The following is an 18,445-nucleotide window of genomic DNA, read 5'->3' as shown; positions in this document are numbered from 1 at the left end:
GCATTAAACTTGTCCCAGTGCTTGGTCCCCTGTTGTTTCAGTAGTTCTGAGTGCAAAAACGATTGTAGAAATTGTTATTCTATTGATCTACAGTCTTTCATTAGCACATCTCAAAGCTAAGCGTTCAAAAACCCGCACTGTACAATACATTTCCTTTTTTTGACCGTGTTCTGGACACCAAATTTTAGATTCTGTGAAAAAGAATCACCGGGCTAATAAGAATTTGTTACTTGAAGAATAACCAAAAACGTAACAATTCCAAATGACCATTTTTTAGGGGGGAAACAGCTTAAACTTGATAAATGTTACCTGTGTAAATTACTCCCTTCAACCTTGTAAATCCTCCGTTTTTTGTTCATGACTCGATGCTACATTTGATAATAGGGGGGGAAAAGTTACAGTGATCACTCTACTAAGTTGAGGTAAATTTGCCCCCTTTAAACCTTCAATGGTGCCTCAGTGCTTGCTGTTTTGGGGATCTGAAGGGAAAAAAATGAATGCACATCTTGGGGTGGCTGTGGTACAACAGAGGCTAGCCGATAGCAAACCTGTGGAGCACCAGGGGAAATGAGTGCAACGCCGTAATTACCTGTCTCCCAGCTCACATGACATTGGCAAGACCAATTGCACTGACCCTCTATAGGGAAAAAGAGAGGGGCCCTGTTGAGCTGACATGTGGTGCTGCCCTGCAGGTTAGAGTGAATGTTAATTGGAGAGTAAAAAATACAGGAAATAAAGCATAGCAGCGCTTTATTGTAACTGAATGGACAGGAGACCACCCACAGTTGGCCTGTATTACACAGTATATGCACATCAGAATTTTAGCATCTCTTATCCCTAATTTCTTAGATGTGAAGCCACCACCCTTTTTCTTCCTCCTTTCATGGAGTTGTGTCAATCTGTTCTGCTCTTCCCTGAAAAACCATTTTACCATTTGGCACACATGGAGTGTCTCCTGGTACTGTACAAAGGCTAGAGGTAATGAATCTCCATTCTTAGATCGATTTTATTTAGTTACTTATTAAAATTAACAATGATAAGAATCAGCAAACTCCTAACAGCAGCTTGGTCACTCGTTTATTCCACGGTGACCAAATGAAACACTAAACACGAAACAGACCTGTTTTTTTTATTAGATTTTGTGTAAAACATTAAGTGAAGAGATGAAGAGATTTTGCATTTTAATTTAATTTCTCCCAGTTATATTTCACAATAGATCTTTTCCACTGCTTTTTAATGTTTGGCAACCTCATACCTGGAAGCTGTGAGAGAAATGTGAAGTTTCAAATGACTTTTCGGCAATTGAACTACCTTGGAAGCCAAGAAACAGCAGGAAGAAGTCATGGAAGCTGACACACTGCTTTGTGCCCCTTCGTTTAAAGTCGGTTTGACCAGAAACTGCTGGCATAGAGGTATTTCCCTGCTTTGATTTGATTAGCTCACAGTTAGAAATGTGCAGAAATAGACAGCAGGGAACAAGAGCAGGCACTGACCAAAGATTGTACATAATCAGCGATCACACCGTCTCATCTCAGGAACGCACCTGTATCTGCCATTTGCCAGGTGGAAGTTTAAATTATACCTATGAATGAAGTGACATTCATTTTCTTGCCTTTTCAATTTCAGCAATTTCTCACATGAACTCAGCATATCAGATTACCCTTTCCTCAGTTTGTATTCTTTGTCTCCAAAACTGTTGTGCGTTTAAGCAGCTTGTTGCACTCCATTTGAGCCAAATACACATATCAACAAGGAACGCTGCACATGACCAGTCTTTATTCTCTGCACTAACCCTCTTTTATTGCAGTAAAATGCAATGGGCAGCCACAAGACTGTATGCATAATGGATTTCTACACAATCTCCTTCTGTTTTCTCATAGCAAGCACATTTTATAACTATATGCCAAGCTCATCTTAAGTGTAGCTACTGTATTTCATGTACCAAGTTTATATCATAATCACCCTGTTAAACAACATGTTACCTGCATCCATCTTTCTTTTTGTATCTCCATCATTTTCTCTCAGTTTTTTTGTTTACTTTCCCTCCATATAAGAGTTCTAGTCCAAGTCGTAGGTGTAATCTTTTCCTCAGGGAAAGCAGATTTGTGAATAATGAACTTACACAAGTAAAGAATGCCAGCTGTTTGTAGGTTGCATTACCCAGAATGCACCTTGGTTGCATCACGCCTCTGCTGTGATTCCAGCTTGTTAAATATGAAAAATGATTTTCACCTTAAACTTACATCTTTTTAGAATTCTATTCAGTGTGGTTTGGATTTACATATGCAAATATAAAAATAAGCAGTAACATGTATGCATTTATATAGCTTTGCTAGCTATTCTATATCCCATATAAGCTGTTTTTTTTAGTTGTTGTTGTTTTTATAACTACAGTACAGCTGTGCCATACAGGAATGATATTGCGGTAGAGGATATGCAGGGGGAAAAACAACCAGAGAACCCTTTCTTCTGGAAGAAACATCTTCAATCATGGAAATGAATGATGACAACATTTAGATTATTTTTTTTAATCAAGAAAAAAGATAATTGAAATTAACTGTGCTTCCATTTGCCAAATCTTAAAGGCAAGTACAGGGAGCTGCTGTCTTATAAGCTGCTGTGCTTGTTATTATATATGACTCCACTGCTTAGCTGAAGATGGTAGCTTGGCTTTGTTACTAGCAGAGTGTTTGTATTTGATTGCTGTAGGAGGGGATCAGTGAGTCTCTCTCTCTCTCTCTCTCTCTCTCTCTCTATATATATATATATATATATATATATATTGCTATGTGGACATCCTGTGTCTGTGTGTTTTGGTTTCACCCACTAGATCTCTTCCCATTTTCTCGAATGAGATAAACCTTTTTTGTTTCTTTCTTCCTTTTTTTGCTCAGCCTGATTGGCTTTCCTCAGCACCTCAGTACTCAACCCCCTTTTTTTATTAGCACTGTGCTTACCAGCCACCATTTTGGTGTGAGCCCCTCTCGTCTATATTATATATCTCTTCTTTTTCAGCCCACACTGCAATAAGCCTAAGTGCTGCACAGTCCAGCTCCCCAACACACTGCGTAATGGCCGAGACCACTCTGGAATCTCTCCCCTCTGGTCGCCATAGCAACCACCAGACTCTTTTTTTTCTCCCCTCCCCAACGTCTTATTCCTCTCTTTCTGTTCTCCATATCTTTCTAAAGTCTTTATTCCTTTTTAATCTGTAGCAATAGAGACGGAGGCAAAGAACATTAGAAACACTTCTTGAAATATGAACTTCCATCGCTCAGCGTCTTGCTGCAGTCCTTGCAAACCACCATTGCCTGTTTTCCTCCTGCTTCTGCTGCACCTTGAATCTCATCCTTGATGCTTTCCATATTCTGTAGCATGTTCCCTAATGTTATCACTCGCTCGCCCTCCCCATCTTTTTAATATGAAAGTACTGTGATGATTATCCAGTCATGTGCTGCCAAGTTTGTCTTCAGTCTGTGTCTTGTTGCATAGTCAATGTGCCTCCCAACTGGGTCACTGAAAGAAAAAAAGCAACCCACAGCCAGCCCTGCTGCACAACTCAGGCAGTCTGACTCTTTAGTCTGCTTCCTCAGCAAGTCACTGCAGGTGTCTGAAATTAGGGGGGGAAAGAGACGTATATAACATTTTATGAGTGCAAACTTTATTAACCAGCCTCACCTTTATCCATATCACCACTATTACTTAATTCTATACTGTTTTACATTCGAAAAGTGCGTCAGTTTGTTGTGTTTTAACGAGGGAGACTTAACAAAAAATTAAATGTGTTGAAATGATTTGCTATAATGTCATCACAGGCAGTCACATTTCTTTTGAAAGTGAGTAAAAGAGCAGCGGAGGGAGTCACTCCAGCTAAGCGGCTTTTCTCCCGCACTCATCAGAGCTGATCTACAATACTGTCTCTATGTGGCACTCTGCCCCGCCACCCCCCACCCCACCCTTTCTCCCTCTGTCTTCTCTATTATTTTGAGTGGGAAGAAGGTAGTGGTGACTAGATGAGCATGATGAGAGAGCAGTGAAGCACGAGTGAGTTTTAGTGCCTAATTGAAAAATGAGGCTCGTCCTCTTAAGTCTCGATATTGGCCAAATGGAAGTGTGATGACAGAGGCAAAAGAGGAGAGTGTAGACTGGGATCAAATCCTGCAAATCCTAATGTTCCATTTTCTCTCCACAGGGAGTAATACACATTGGAGTGAGGGGTATATTATCACCCTGTTTGTGTGTTTGTGAGGGCTTGAGGAGGTTTTACAACATGCTGAAAGAGATGCTTTTCTTGGATGCTGTTGCCACTTGCTTTGGTAAAATTGCTTTTGTTTAGAGAAATGTAGTAAAATTCAGTAAAGTTTAGCTGCCATCTTTTTTCTACAAATGTTTATACCTTTCTCACAGTGTTTCCTTGCTCTTTTTAAGCATTCTGTTTTGGCAAAAAATTATGTTTTAGTCCACATTGTGAGCATTAGTTGAATATTGGAACAGCTACAACATACAGGGGTGAAGCACACAGTTAGGTTAACGTTATTATTATTTTACATGCATTACTTTTGCTAGGGAGGTTTTTTACTTAGCTTTGACAAACATGCCAAAAATAGAAAACAGTACCATGCAACTGTTACAGAGACACAGATTACCTCAATTAAGTACAGTATTCATGTAAAACACACACACACACACAAACCCAAAAAACTGGGTGTGCAATATTTGACTCTTGTCTGGCTCCATGTAAAACTGGAAAAGGGAGTGGTCACTTTAAATGTCAGCATGGTCTCAAACTGCCAGTAGCTGCATTAGGCACGGTTTTTAAATTCGCTGGAAATTGCATTTGGATTCAAAAGTTATTCAGATGAATGTCATTTGTAATGAAGCAAATGGGTTTTGAATACATCTCTGACAAACTCTGATATCTTACCCCAGCCACTGCTGACTGTAGTTATTTCCAGTCTTGCTACCCACCTATCTTTCTTGAGCGCTTGCTGGACTGGACAGGTTGTGAATGCACTTTTGTCTCTGTGAGTGTGTGTGTGTTTGTGTGTGAGAGCTTGGACACACATGCACTACACATTTTCCTCTGCTGTGAAAACAAGCATGCTGCTGCCTCTGTATTTGCATGGTAAACAGTTTCTCTATCATTACTCTTTTTCTCTCTTTTTTTTTTATAGAATTACAAATTACAGTAGTAGTAGTAGCAGGAGTAGTAGCAGTGGTAGTAGCAGTGGTAGTAGTAGTAGCAGTGGTAATAGCAGTGGTGGTAGCAGTGGTAGTAGTAGTAGCAGTGGTAATAGCAGTGGTGGTAGCAGTGGTAGTAGTAGTAGCAGTGGTAGTAGCAGTGGTAGTAGTAGTAGCAGTGGTAGTAGCAGTGGTAGTAGCAGTGGTAGTAGTATTAGCAGGAGTAGTAGCAGTGGTAGTAGCAGTGGTAGTAGCAGTGGTAGTAGTATTAGCAGGAGTAGTAGCAGTGGTAGTAGCAGTGGTAGTAGTATTAGCAGGAGTAGTAGCAGTGGTAGTAGTAGTAGCAGTGGTAATAGCAGTGGTAGTAGCAGTGGTAGTAGTAGTAGCAGTGGTAGTAGCAGTGGTAGTAGTAGTAGCAGTGGTAGTAGCAGTGGTAGTAGCAGTGGTAGTAGTATTAGCAGGAGTAGTAGCAGTGGTAGTAGCAGTGGTAGTAGCAGTGGTAGTAGTATTAGCAGGAGTAGTAGCAGTGGTAGTAGCAGTGGTAGTAGCAGTGGTAGTAGTATTAGCAGGAGTAGTAGCAGTGGTAGTAGCAGTGGTAGTAGTATTAGCAGGAGTAGTAGCAGTGGTAGTAGTAGTAGCAGTGGTAATAGCAGTGGTAGTAGCAGTGGTAGTAGTAGTAGCAGTGGTAATAGCAGTGGTAGTAGCAGTGGTAGCAGTGGTAGTAGTAGTAGCAGTGGTAGTAGCAGTGGTAGTAGTAGTAGCAGTGGTAATAGCAGTGGTGGTAGCAGTGGTAGTAGCAGTGGTAGTAGCAGTAGTAGTAGCAGGAGTAGTAGAAGTGGTAGTAGTAGTAGCAGTGGTAGTAGTAGAAGCAGTAGTAGTAGCAGTGGTAGTAGCAGTGGTAGTAGTAGTAGCAGTAGTAGAAGCAGTGGTAGTAGCAGTAGTAGTAGCAGTGGTAGTAGTAGAAGCAGTGGTAGTAGCAGTGGTAGTAGCAGTAGTAGAAGCAGTGGTAGTAGCAGTGGTAGTAGCAGTAGTAGAAGCAGTGGTAATAGCAGTAGTAGTAGCAGGAGTAGTAGCAGTGGTAGTAGTAGTAGGGCCTTTCTATCAGCTCATTCCGAGCTGGAAGGCTCAAGTCCACTATAATAGATTCTTATTTATTTGCATAATGTGATAAACATGAAACAGTTACATCTTCTTTTTGGATTTTGAGTGTATCAACAACAAATATGTTATACAGTGTTGTCTGACTGGGATAAACAATTATTCTAGGCAAGATTGACAAAACACGACGGCCATTAAACAGAGGGATTCAAGAAGAGCAGGGTTTAGGAGGAAATGTGTCAATTTATTGATCATTTTTGCTAGCCACCATAAATCTGAGTAGATATCTTCAGGCAGTGTTTAAAATTAGGTCTAAAGTGGCTAAAAAGCATATGTGTAAAAAAACTGGCCTTTGAAACTAGGGGCACGTACTGAGAAGTACCTGATGGACCATATTGATTGCTGCATGTGCGCTATTCATCACCATCTGCCCTTGTCTGACTTTGATCAGTTTCCTGTGAGCTGAAATTATCTGCAGTCATGGTACTCGGCGCCTTTACTAGAAAATATGTGGAAATACTTCATAACCTCAACAGACCTCATTCACATACACAGTGACGTTGACTGGCGTTGTCAAAACTAAAACCTTTGCAGTGTTTACTGGGGGCAGTTTGGCTTCTTACTCAAAGTGAATGCAAAAATGCTTTGAACCCATAAACTGATACTGCTGATGATATAATAATTATTGTCATTATTATTATTCCCCCTTAAGACCATTTCCTTCACCCGGTTGGGATGAGAGCAGAGGAGAAGCATGACATATCAGTTGGCTTTGCTGCCATGACAATTAAAGCTTTAATTATGCAGCGAATCTGAAAAGCATAGATGAAAGGGGTAGTAAATGATGGTTTTATATCAGCATTGTCATAAAATGAATCACAAAATAAATTAAGAGGATAATGATTTTTTGTTCCATTTGCTATTGCTGAATTATTTAAGAGCTCTCCAGTACGTTTAAACAGAGCACATTTACCTGAACTCGACCCTAAATGAACTTGTTTTAATATACATTATAATTACAGCAGTGATGTCTGTTAATAGTTGCAACTATTTATAGACCACACAAAACAATTCAGGTTAAATAACCTCTGCCATGGTATTAGTCACATACATACATCTTAATTTGGAGTTGTTTCTTTTTATCCCCAAAGGACTTTGTTATGTTCTTGTTTTTCATTGATTTTTATTCCATTTGTCCAGGTATGACCAAATATATCTTTAGTAGATCCTGTGTTTCTGATTAGACTTAATTATGATGATTAAACTGTGTTTTTCAACTTCGTTTGACTGTTTCTCCTGGTTCCTTGGGTTTTCATATTGTAAAAACTAAACAAAATTTACCTCCTTCCCTGTGTACAGGCATTTCAGAACAGGTATTTATTCTTTGATCAGATTGGTCCTCCCTATCTGATTCAAATATTCAGGTTTTAGCCTAAATCTCTCTGTAGCCTAATGAAAAGAATATCACTGTACATGTACAGAGCTTTTTTACAGCAGACCTTTTGACAGATCACAGCGGGAAAAGCACGGGTGCAATTAGTAAAATTAATCATGACATTTCTCTTTAGCTGTGTTAGTTTCAGGGCCCTGGTAATGTGCGTGCTGGCTCACTGTCATGGTTTAGCGGGACTGCTAAATGGAACAAAGATGTTAATGCTAGTAATTGCACCTGCTATGACTGGTCAAAACGTCTGCTGTAGACAAAGGTCTGTTGCTTATTCATGCTAGCCATGGATGTTAACCTCTCAGTGCATTCAGGGGCCCGTTCTTCGTACGTCGCTCACTACATCCAAGATCAAATGACACATCCAAGACCAAACCATCGCGCTAACCGTGAGCTCGCTAATCCGGTTCCCCGAACACACCTGCTGTTGACGATTAGTACAGCTGGACGCAGGAATGTGACATCACTGGGTGTCGTAAAAGGGGCTACGCATCGATAGTGGAAACATTGATCGGCAACCCTCTGATTGGTCGGCGAAAATGTCGACGGAGCGCGCTCGGCTCGGTATTTTCCGGCAGCAGAGCAAGAACTCCTGAGTGAGGGATTTCAGGAGTTTCAGAGTTTAATCAGAACGCAAGGGAACACTGCAAAGGCTGCAAAAGCAAGGAGAGAGGGCTGGCAGAAAGTTGCTGACAAATTAAACTCGTAAGTAATTTAATAATAACAATAATAATGGAGTGGGTTTATATAGCGCTTTTCAAGGCACCCAAAGCGCTTTACAATGCCACTATTCAGTCACTCTCACATTCACACACTGGTGGAGGCAGCTACGGTTGTAGCCACAGCTGCCCTGGGGCAGACTGACAGAAGCCAGGCTGCCATATCGCGCCATCGGCCCCTCTGGCCAACACCAGTAGGCGGTAGGGTAGATTTATCATATCACACTATATTATCCAATATTATATTACATTATATTATATTATAATATGTTATATTATATCCCCTTTCACATTAGAGCCACAACAGGACCCACTAGAACATGGGAACAGGTAAAAGTGAAATATAAGAATATTCTACAGAATGGTAATATTTATCACTTATATTGCTTTTCGTCTCTTGGAAAGAGACCGTGAAATAATCTGTTTGTTTATAACAGCAACCAAGAAAAGGGCAGAGCAAAAAAAGACAGGTGGTGGTCCTGCACCCCCTCGTCAACAAGTTGGTTAAGTAAATAATATCCTCACGGGAAAATCGATATCTCTCTATGAGCACACTGTCGCGCTGAGCTAAAGGATCCTGTCTGTCCCGCAATATACGCTGAATTCTGAAAACTCTCCTTATCAATCTTGCACCTTCCGCAAAGGGTGGCTCGCGTATACGGACAGGACATGGCTGCGACAGGCTTCCCAAATCCACCTTCGCTTTTATAGCCGTGGTCTCTCATCTTGATTACACAAAGTAATTTGCAATTGCTACTCTGAAATATGAATTACATCTGTAATAATCACATACATGTGATAGAATGTTAATAGTACATTTCCCTTTTTTAGGAAATGACCTGTATGTATCTGTGTGAAATCAATAAATGGATCAGGTGCTGCATTGTCTTTAGTTAGATTGATGTTATTTATTTATGGTGAAACAGTGGTGGAATATTGCTGTTGCTTTCGTATAAATGAAGCGGACATACCTGCGTGGCCGCGATCTAATCCTGTTTACATAAAGTAAACCTGCTCCCGAGCAGGTTTACGCTTACGGCTCTGTTGCTATGACAGCAAGTCCCGGATGAGCTTCGGGGAACCGAACGATCCAAGATCAGGCGAAATCGTCAACAATCAAATCCAGCTAACCTACTTAGCGAGGTACGAAGAACGGGCCCCAGTAGGCAGTATGTTAAGCTTTTGATAATACTGACTGTTCTTATTGCAGGCATTTGGATTGACAAGCAGGGGATATTATTATTATCATTATTATTATTATTATTATTGCCATTAATGCTAATGTCTCATTTGTTAGGGGTACTGGAGTACTTATATTTCCCTTTAAAAGTACAATACTATGTAAAGGTCTTAAACCACCCCTATTTTTTTTTGGGGGGGGGGGGGGGGGGGTGGATCTTGTAATGTTTTTAAATGGTTTTCAGTTCTTTAGGCTTTCTGATGGTCTATTGAAGTTTTTCTTCAATCATTGAGCCACATAGCGCTGACCTATGAATCACTCATAAATGACATCTTTAGGCACTCTGTTAGCAGCCTGCTGCAAAAACACATAATTTGTTCCCATTTCTTTAATTGAATTCATGAAATAATGCAAAAGATGACACAGTTTGACAGGCATATAATAGTAATTTGGCATCAACAAGAAGGGCCAATTAGCTGAAAACTTGGCATATCTTGCCACAAAATCAGTGACAACAAATCTAAATTTTGCTTCAAATCATTGTCAGTATTTACAGAGGAGGTCAGCAGAGAGGTACAACAGGGAGTGTGTAAAGCACGGCGGAGGCTCTGTCATGATTTGGGTCTTCAGCTAGTGATGTTGGGGCTCTTGCCAAAATTGACAAGCTTATGAATGCAGAAAAATATTATTTTTCAGTATGACAGAGATCTCCAAAACTCTGCTATTACAATAAAAGCATACCTGGACAGTAAAACACAAAATGAAAATCAGTCATGGATTGGCCTCCCCAGAACCAAGACTTTAAAATGATTGAAATAATCTTGACAGAGAACACCAAAAAAGGTAGTCAACATCCAAAGATGAGCTTTGAATGGCTTTTAACAAGCCTGGAGAAATATTCCTGAAGACTACTTAATTAAATCTCAAGAAAGGTTACCTAAAGGAGTTCAAACTGTGTTGATGAATAAAGGTGATCATTCAAATTATCAATATTGACTTTCAAGCTTGTCAGGATTGAATTTTATTTTTTTTTCGCCTTGTATATATTTACAACTAGGGATGGGTATCGTTGAGGTTTTATCCGATACCAGTGCCCAAACCAGTACTTTTGAAACTGTGCCGGTGCTTAAACGGTGCTCGAACCAGTGCTTAAAGAATGGAGAACACAAAATTGGTCCAAAAACCTCTCATGTTCAGCTGTTTTTTTGTAAAAAGATAACAATGTTAGCCTTTTCTGCAGCTATGGGGCATATATGGCATCACTCTTGGCTGGAAGCAGTGCTTAAACAATGGAAAAAACAAACTTTGTCCAAAAACCTCTCATGTTTAGCTGTTTTCCACTTTTTCTTTGGTCATTTTAGCCTTTTTGGCCAGGGTGAAGGTAGTACCTGCCATCAAACAAGAAGACAGCCGCATGTAACTACGACGGTGTTTGCTAGTTCACCTTACATGCATTAATGTAATAACGTGGTTAGCCTACTCAACGTAAATTACACACAAACAACATTAAGCTACTCCATTTTAATAACCGAATATAATGAAATGAGAGGTGGATCCAGACTTTTGTATAGTATTGTACGGCACAAGTAGCGTGAAATTTGGTGTTTTTGCCATTTTTGCCTTGGTAATGGGCAGTAGATTGATATTGCCATTCCTTCTTTTGTACTGGTTGATAATGGCTCTGTTCTGGGCCCTTTAACATGTATACATGTGGAAAACATAGGACAGCATGCCATTAGCATATATGAAAAGTTAGACTGTAAGAGTAAAAAAACATAAGTAGATAAAATAATTAATTTGGATACTACGTTAAAAGGTGAAGTAGTGTGGAGATGGGTTGCAAAACAGCTTGCAGATGCATATTAACCTTAGGCGGGTTACATGAGGCTGGATGTTTGAAAGGTAATCAACTGAGCTATAAGCTGATGTGTGATCTGAGATGAGCTGATTTGCCTCAAATGCAGCTTGACTTTGTGGACCGCCTGCTGGATTAAACATTTTAGCAACATTATTTCCTGTATCTTAATAGTTTTTCTTCAAGCATATTTTAATTTGACAGATGTATTATTTATTTTCTGAGACTCGGATAAGTGTAGTTATGGTCATGTATAAATCACCAGCTCCTGTAAAACTTGTATTAACTAAAACTTAAGTAACACTGAGTTGTTCTTGTAACTGCTCTAGCTAATTTCATGGTGTATATCTATTTTTGTTTTTCCAGAGAGGTCCAGCTAAATTTAGGTCAATTAAGGCTTCTTCCTTCTTGGTCAGAAATGTCTCAAAAAAACTCCCTGGTGGTCTTGGTGTGTTTGCAAATTACACACCTGCTTTCACAACAGCAGAATGGCTTTCTAATTTTGTCATAGAGACAGTGGGTCAAATATAGTTACCACACAGATCAAGAGCTGCTCCTAAAAACAGCTGCTTCCTTTCTCTATCTTGGATATACTGCGTGTGTTCTTGTGCTCCAAGGAGAATGTCACAGTGACAAGCAGATATACTGAGAGTAGGACGGCAAGGAACAAGTGCTTAAGATTAGAATGGAGTTGGAGAGCCTGAACTTAGCTAGGCTTCCATTTAATATTAGCTATTACACTCATAAAAATTAGTCATTGGATGAACTCAATTTGACTGATGGCAGGTTTTCCACGTAATACATTTATTTTGGTTCAACCAAATCTACATACATCATGACAATTTAATTAAATTGAGTCAGTAGAACACAATTTAAAAGGAAAAAAATTACATTAATAAGATGTGAAAGGTTTTGGTTGGTTCAACTCAATACAATGTCATTCATTTGAGCTAGATTTTCTTTCGAATTGAAATGATTATTTTAAGTTCAACTAAATCATAATTTTAATTACCAGAAAACTAATTTAATTATTAAAATAATGACAAAATAAATTTGTTTTTTCAACTCAGTTTTATTCACTTGAATTAAAAGCAGAAACAGAATATTTTGTGAATAAACATACATTTCACATGGTCAAATTAACCTTAACAAAATCAAAGTGCTCACAAAAAAGTGCCTTACATTTGAAATGAATATCAAATCTGAAAAGCACACACCTTTGTATTACTAGGCAAGACTGAAAACAAACTGGAATTTGTAAAATCCGATTTCACGTAAGAATCATTGTATATATATTTATAGTGACACTTGCAGGTAGGTTTTCAGCAAATTCACAATGATAACCTACTAAACATTGCAATTCACACCATATTATGCCAGTCACTGAACATTTTAAACAACCCAAAAATACTTAAATACAAATATATAATATATATATATATATATATATATATATATATATATATATATATATATATATATATATATATATATATATATATATATATATATATATATAAAAAAGATTTTCATTAAGAACATTTTGTGTTACCAAAGGGGAGGTATTTTAATAAAAAAAACCTTTATTTCTCTAATTCAAACTTTTACAAGCTTATAAGAACGGGAACACCAACTTTAAAACACTGGAAGACACCAAACTTGTCAACATTTGTTTTGTCTCTTCGAAAATCCCAAACGCAATTAAAAGGAAGATGCTGGTTACAACCATTGAATTTTTTTTGAGCTAAATTCTCACAGTCCTTTTATCCATCTATAGTAGTATAGATTAAAGGTTACATCACTCACAACAGAACAGCAGACAAAAATAGACAACTTCTATTTTTCAAAAAAAGGGGGAAAAAAAGGTCACAGTTTGAACAAAAGAGATAAAAAGGCCAAAATCAAATTTTGTGCTGGGGTCTTGTTTGCCTAAGCAAACATCTTCAATTTCATTTGTTGCATTTGTACTGAGCCTTTGTCCATCCAGATTCATTAAATTCTTCTGACATAACTCGAAAGTGTACTTGAGGTCATTTGGATAGCTCAGATCAAGTGCATAAATCAGTCCAAAGAGAACGATGAATGACATGATGACACTACCGAGGTTGTTCATAACTGTAGTACCTTCAATCACAACTGCAACATCCTCTGGCTCCTGAATGCCTTCTCTTCTGATGGTGTAAATACCCATGACAGTTGCTGCAGTGGATCTCAACTGTTCATCCTCAGTGGAGGAGGTCTGAAAAACAGGATGTTTCAGGTTTAAGGGCTCTGTCACTTGGAAGGGGAAATATTATGCAAAACTCAGCTTTGTATCCTTTTGTGCTGAAACATGGGTCTCTACTGCCTCTATAAACACTCCAAACATGAATAAAACCCATCAATCTGTTCTCTATCAATAGTTTGGGCTAAGGTATTATGTACCTCCCTTTGGGAGGGGCTTGAAATAGAGGAGCAGCTCCTCAAGTGTCTATAGGTGTAGGTGTGTGTGTGTGTTTGTGGGGGGGGGGGGGGCTGGGTCAATTTCCCTTATTTCATGACAATTGGGGACCTTTTGAAACAGCTTGTTTTAGGCACATTATTCCGGAAACCAGAGGATCGCTGTAACGCCAGTGACACTAGTCAGTGTCTCGATGCAATCTGCTGGGTTCCTTATATAGAAGACTTTTTACTAATTGGCATAATTAACTGAATTTCATTGGAGTGTTTACTTTATGAAGTGCCTTGAGATGACTGTTGTTGTGATATACCGCTATATAAATAAACTGAATTTAAACACTGACAGAAAGTGGATGAATGTTTTCTTCACATTTACCGTGTTTATAGAGGTAGATACCTACATGGCAGCCCCAAAAAAATGAACAATTGAATTTTTACTGAATCTGTCCCCTTAAAAGGTGCTCTCCAGTACAAGTTTCAACAATGACTATTAAGAGTAATACATATTTCACAATTATATTGTCTTATTTGAATATATGAGCATTTTGCGTGCGATGAACCTAACTCAAATTGAATCTAGAAAAGAAAGTGTGATAAGCGTACCAGATACTCCTTGAACAGTAGGTCTGGATCTTCATTAAAGTAGATCACCAGGCTTTTAAGAGTATGCTCCCTCTTTATGTCGATGTCATCACACTAATGCAAGGGTGGGAAAAAAAGGGTGAAAAAAATGGAATTGATTGATTGCATTTAATTGATGGGTTTATCATTAGTACTGACCAAACTACTGATCGCCATGATATCCTTGATCTTTTGGCCCTTTGCTCCTTTGCTCCCCTCAAAAATTTGCATCAGCTTGTCTGTTAAGTTGTCCAGCTGAGCCAAGAACTTCGCCTGCAGGGGTTTTGTAGTGATCTGCAGGAAGTCTGCATTCACCTGGAAATAAAACATACATAAATATAGTAAACTAGAAGTTTAAATACAGACTGCTGAATCAACACACTGAAAGTTGCTAAACATTTGAACCATCAGTGAAGTTTGTCAAGACCTAAACTGTTTTTAGCTGAGTTTAGGAATATATCGCCACCTGTTGCTTTGGCATGTTCCTAGCAGCGTTTTCCTTCATTTTTGCGTTTACCTGTGGACGGGATTATTTTTTAAAACGAAAACGGAAAATCTCCGTTTTCAAAAATACCTGTGTAAGTGTGGACGTAGCCGAAATCTTTTATAATAATAAATAGGTTTGAACATCACGGGAGTGCGCATTGTGCTGCCTGCAGTTACTCTTCCGGCCACATGGTTCGCTTTTGGTAGCACCCTCAGTAAACTATGTAGTACTTTTAAAGACACCTCAAAACGATACTTTCTACTAGAAAATGGCATTATATAATAATAAACACAGAATACATAATTTTTAGATTATAAAAAGAAAACAGTAAGAAAGAAGTTAGCTATAGGACATCATCTTTCATTGAGCACAATGGCTAGCTGCTAATAAGCTAGCACACGTTCCGACTTAAAAGTTGGCAGCTACACAATTTCTCCTCTAAAACAAGGCACTTTTGAAAAGACCTGGCTATATTGTCAAAAAAAATAGTATTCAAGCAGAGAAGAGAATGGTAGCACCACCAAAAGTTCAAAAAACAACTGTTACAAGCTTCTATGATAAATAGCATTGCCATAGATTTAGCTGATAAAGAAATACACAATTGGATATATGAAAAAATAATATTTTACCTTACCTGAAGGTGTAGTTTTATCCAAAAAGTACAGAAAGGCCAAGAGCAGCTGCATTCATTTAGGTGATCCTGAAAGAGCGCAAAATTTTCAAAGAAGGCGGACCGTTGTGTAACTCAATAACTTTGTGTTCTTGTAACAAAGACTGCTTTGAGAGAAAATAATTTAGGTTCACCACACGAATAATAATTGCAGTAACGCTGGAGTGCTACATTTGCGTTGAATGAGATTAAAAAAAATGTTTAAGCTTAAAGAGGGGCTTGAATTTATTTCTTTGAGTTTACAAATACTTAATTGCAAAAATGTACTCCTCCTACCCCCAGTGCCCCAACAAACTCATTCATTTTGTGTTCAGAATCAGCCTCTGCTGGTTTAGAATAATTTTAGGTTTACACAAAGAAAATCAAATTAATTTGGTATTTTTTAATTACATTTATGAACAACTAACAAAATTTGTATGTGTTCTTTGAAAGGAGGACCTGAATCTGTTTTTTGAGTGTATGGCTGTAATTTTACTATGTTTATTTACTAATTTTCTTTGAAAATATGGGCTGTCTGGCACGTCTGGGTAGGCAGAGCTTCCGCTCTGGCAGATTGTGGCTGTTATTAGTGTCTGGCATGGGAATCGGCCGCCAGCGTGTCTGACCGTTAAATGCTTCTGACACTTAATTAATGGCTGATTGTTGTGCGGCAGTTCTCCGTCAGCCTAATGAAGACTGTTTGAGCTCACACACACACACACTCATTCATACATCTTTCATGGATACTGGCATTCACAAACACACATTCTGCATTCATTCTCCACTGAATTCAGTCACACAATTCTCAAGAAATGCTGATGAACTTTGGCAACCATGGTACCCATGGTGCACTTGTTTTTCAAATCAGCTTTTTGTATGTACCACAAAAGTGAGAAGAAAAAATTAACTTAAAAAAATTCTGACAGTTATGAGAAACTATTCTTTCTGGCTCCTTTTCTCTTCATGTGAAATTCCTTGTAGGGGCAGTTAAATGTTTTCTGACTTCTGAACAATCTAAATTATTTGTACTTGTCAGATGAGAGAGTGAAGTTGGAGACAAGCTTCTTAGACTTAGCTCAAGTGTAATGATGCGTTATATTGTTCCTAACTCAAAATGACTGGTTTGGTGGGGTTCAGAGGAGAATTGTATTTGTTGAAATCATACCAGCTGCCTCTCCCTGCTTCACATTATGTTAATATTTGATACTGAATCCCACATCTGAGCCTTTCTGGAATTATTTTTCATATTTTCTTTATTCTGTTCCTCTTTTTATAGACCCGACATGAGCGAAAAGAGCTCCTGACAGTTCCCATTGCCCCGCGAGTCATTGCCAGGCATGTCTGCTCTGCACAGCATTGCAAGACACACTCATTTTTTTATTTGTTTTTTGGTCTCTACCCTCATTCTTTCTTGCCCTCTATTTGTTTTCTGGGTGAATGGGCGGCAAGACAGGGTCTAGTCTGCGGTCAGGACAAGTTGTTGTTTTGCTCTCCAGATAAAGGGTGGAAAACAACACCCCACACCATGGGTATACACAGACATGTGCACACACGAGCTTCACAGGCATACGCACTCACACACTATGGACTCGCATAAACGTAGCACTCACTGTGCACCAGAGCACGCACAGAAAGGTCGTCTTCCCTGTGAACCTATCGCTTTGAGTGAGTTTGTTTGCAGTGTTTCAGAGTGTGTCCATATGTTCACCTATGAAGTTTTTTTTGTTACTGCCTTTGCAGGCAACACAATATATATATATATATATATATATATATATATATATATATATATATATATATATATATATATATATATATATATATATATATATATATATATGTACATATATATATATAGCCCCGCCCCCTGACCCAGCCCTGGATGAGCAATAAAAAATAGATGGAGGGGTGGATAAATAAATAAATGTTTGCTATTAATGTCTCATGAAAAAAAAACACTGTTAAAGCTCTCAGTTTTTAGTCAATACTTGTACTACTTTCCTCCCCTCCAAGGCTGGAAACTGAAGCTGGGAGTGTGTCACTGTGTGCAATACATATTTAATCACAGTTTAAGTAAATGTGGGCATAAACATACAGGTTTTCCCTATTCCATACAATATAAATGAGTTATAAACAGGTTTCATTCCGCTTTGTTATGCATGTTCTCATTTTTATGTTAAATTGTGCAAGGCAGAAGATCTTTGGTGGTTTCCAGTGGCTTGTACTTATGTGTAAGATCTAAGGATAAAACATTGTGTGATATGATTCTTTCTCCAGTTATGCAATGCTGTGTATAATACTGAATATAATGTGCATTATCTGAATGTTTCACGGTTTTTGCAATCGCTTCTCATACTTCTTATTGGCCTTCCTAAACTAACTGCTGTGTTTTGTTTTGTTTTACCTGTGAGGAATGCATATGACTTTCTATAGAACTGAGCTGTGTGTTGGTGAAAGGAAGTCTGTCCCAGCAGGAGGGCAACTGAGGTGTGAGCACCATAACAATGGCAGAGAGTGAAAGACAAAGTGAGGCGAACACTGGGCCAGGGGGTTGGATGTGTTGCCAGTATTGTTTATCTGCTTGTGTGCGTGATGGCATGCAGCTGTCTGCATTCCTATACTTCTCATACATACAGAGCTTGTGGTGTGCAGGGTGAACGTGGAGGTGTTTTTCACATGCTTGTATTTATTTTTTTCTTCTCTGAAAGGACTCCTCTGTGCTCCCTGCTGTTTCCACACTGACAGGGTACGCACCAATAGGCGGTACCCTGA

General features: G+C 38.7%; 1 protein-coding gene and 1 long non-coding RNA gene across 2 annotated transcripts in view; one reads left to right on the top strand and one right to left on the bottom strand.

The window, feature by feature from the left end:
• The window catches only part of csmd2 (CUB and Sushi multiple domains 2), a 290,206-nt gene that overhangs the window by 53,331 nt on the left and 218,430 nt on the right, over positions 1 to 18,445 (top strand). The gene's annotated exons all lie outside the window — the stretch shown is intronic.
• LOC146644105 (uncharacterized) lies at positions 13,614 to 15,839 on the bottom strand. The gene is made up of 4 exons (XR_014909438.1): positions 15,659 to 15,839; positions 14,697 to 14,852; positions 14,520 to 14,612; positions 13,614 to 13,716 (listed from the first exon to the last, which is right to left on the bottom strand). It is a non-coding gene; the product is annotated as an uncharacterized LOC146644105 (long non-coding RNA).

The sequence above is a fragment of the Rhamphochromis longiceps genome, linkage group LG22 (assembly GCF_057381845.1).
Source record: "Rhamphochromis longiceps isolate RC_006_pf linkage group LG22, R_longiceps_female_GT1.1, whole genome shotgun sequence".
In the NCBI taxonomy this organism is placed as follows: domain Eukaryota; kingdom Metazoa; phylum Chordata; class Actinopteri; order Cichliformes; family Cichlidae; genus Rhamphochromis; species Rhamphochromis longiceps.
Note: the sequence above shows the minus strand (reverse complement) of the source record. Positions and strands in the feature narration are given on the sequence as shown.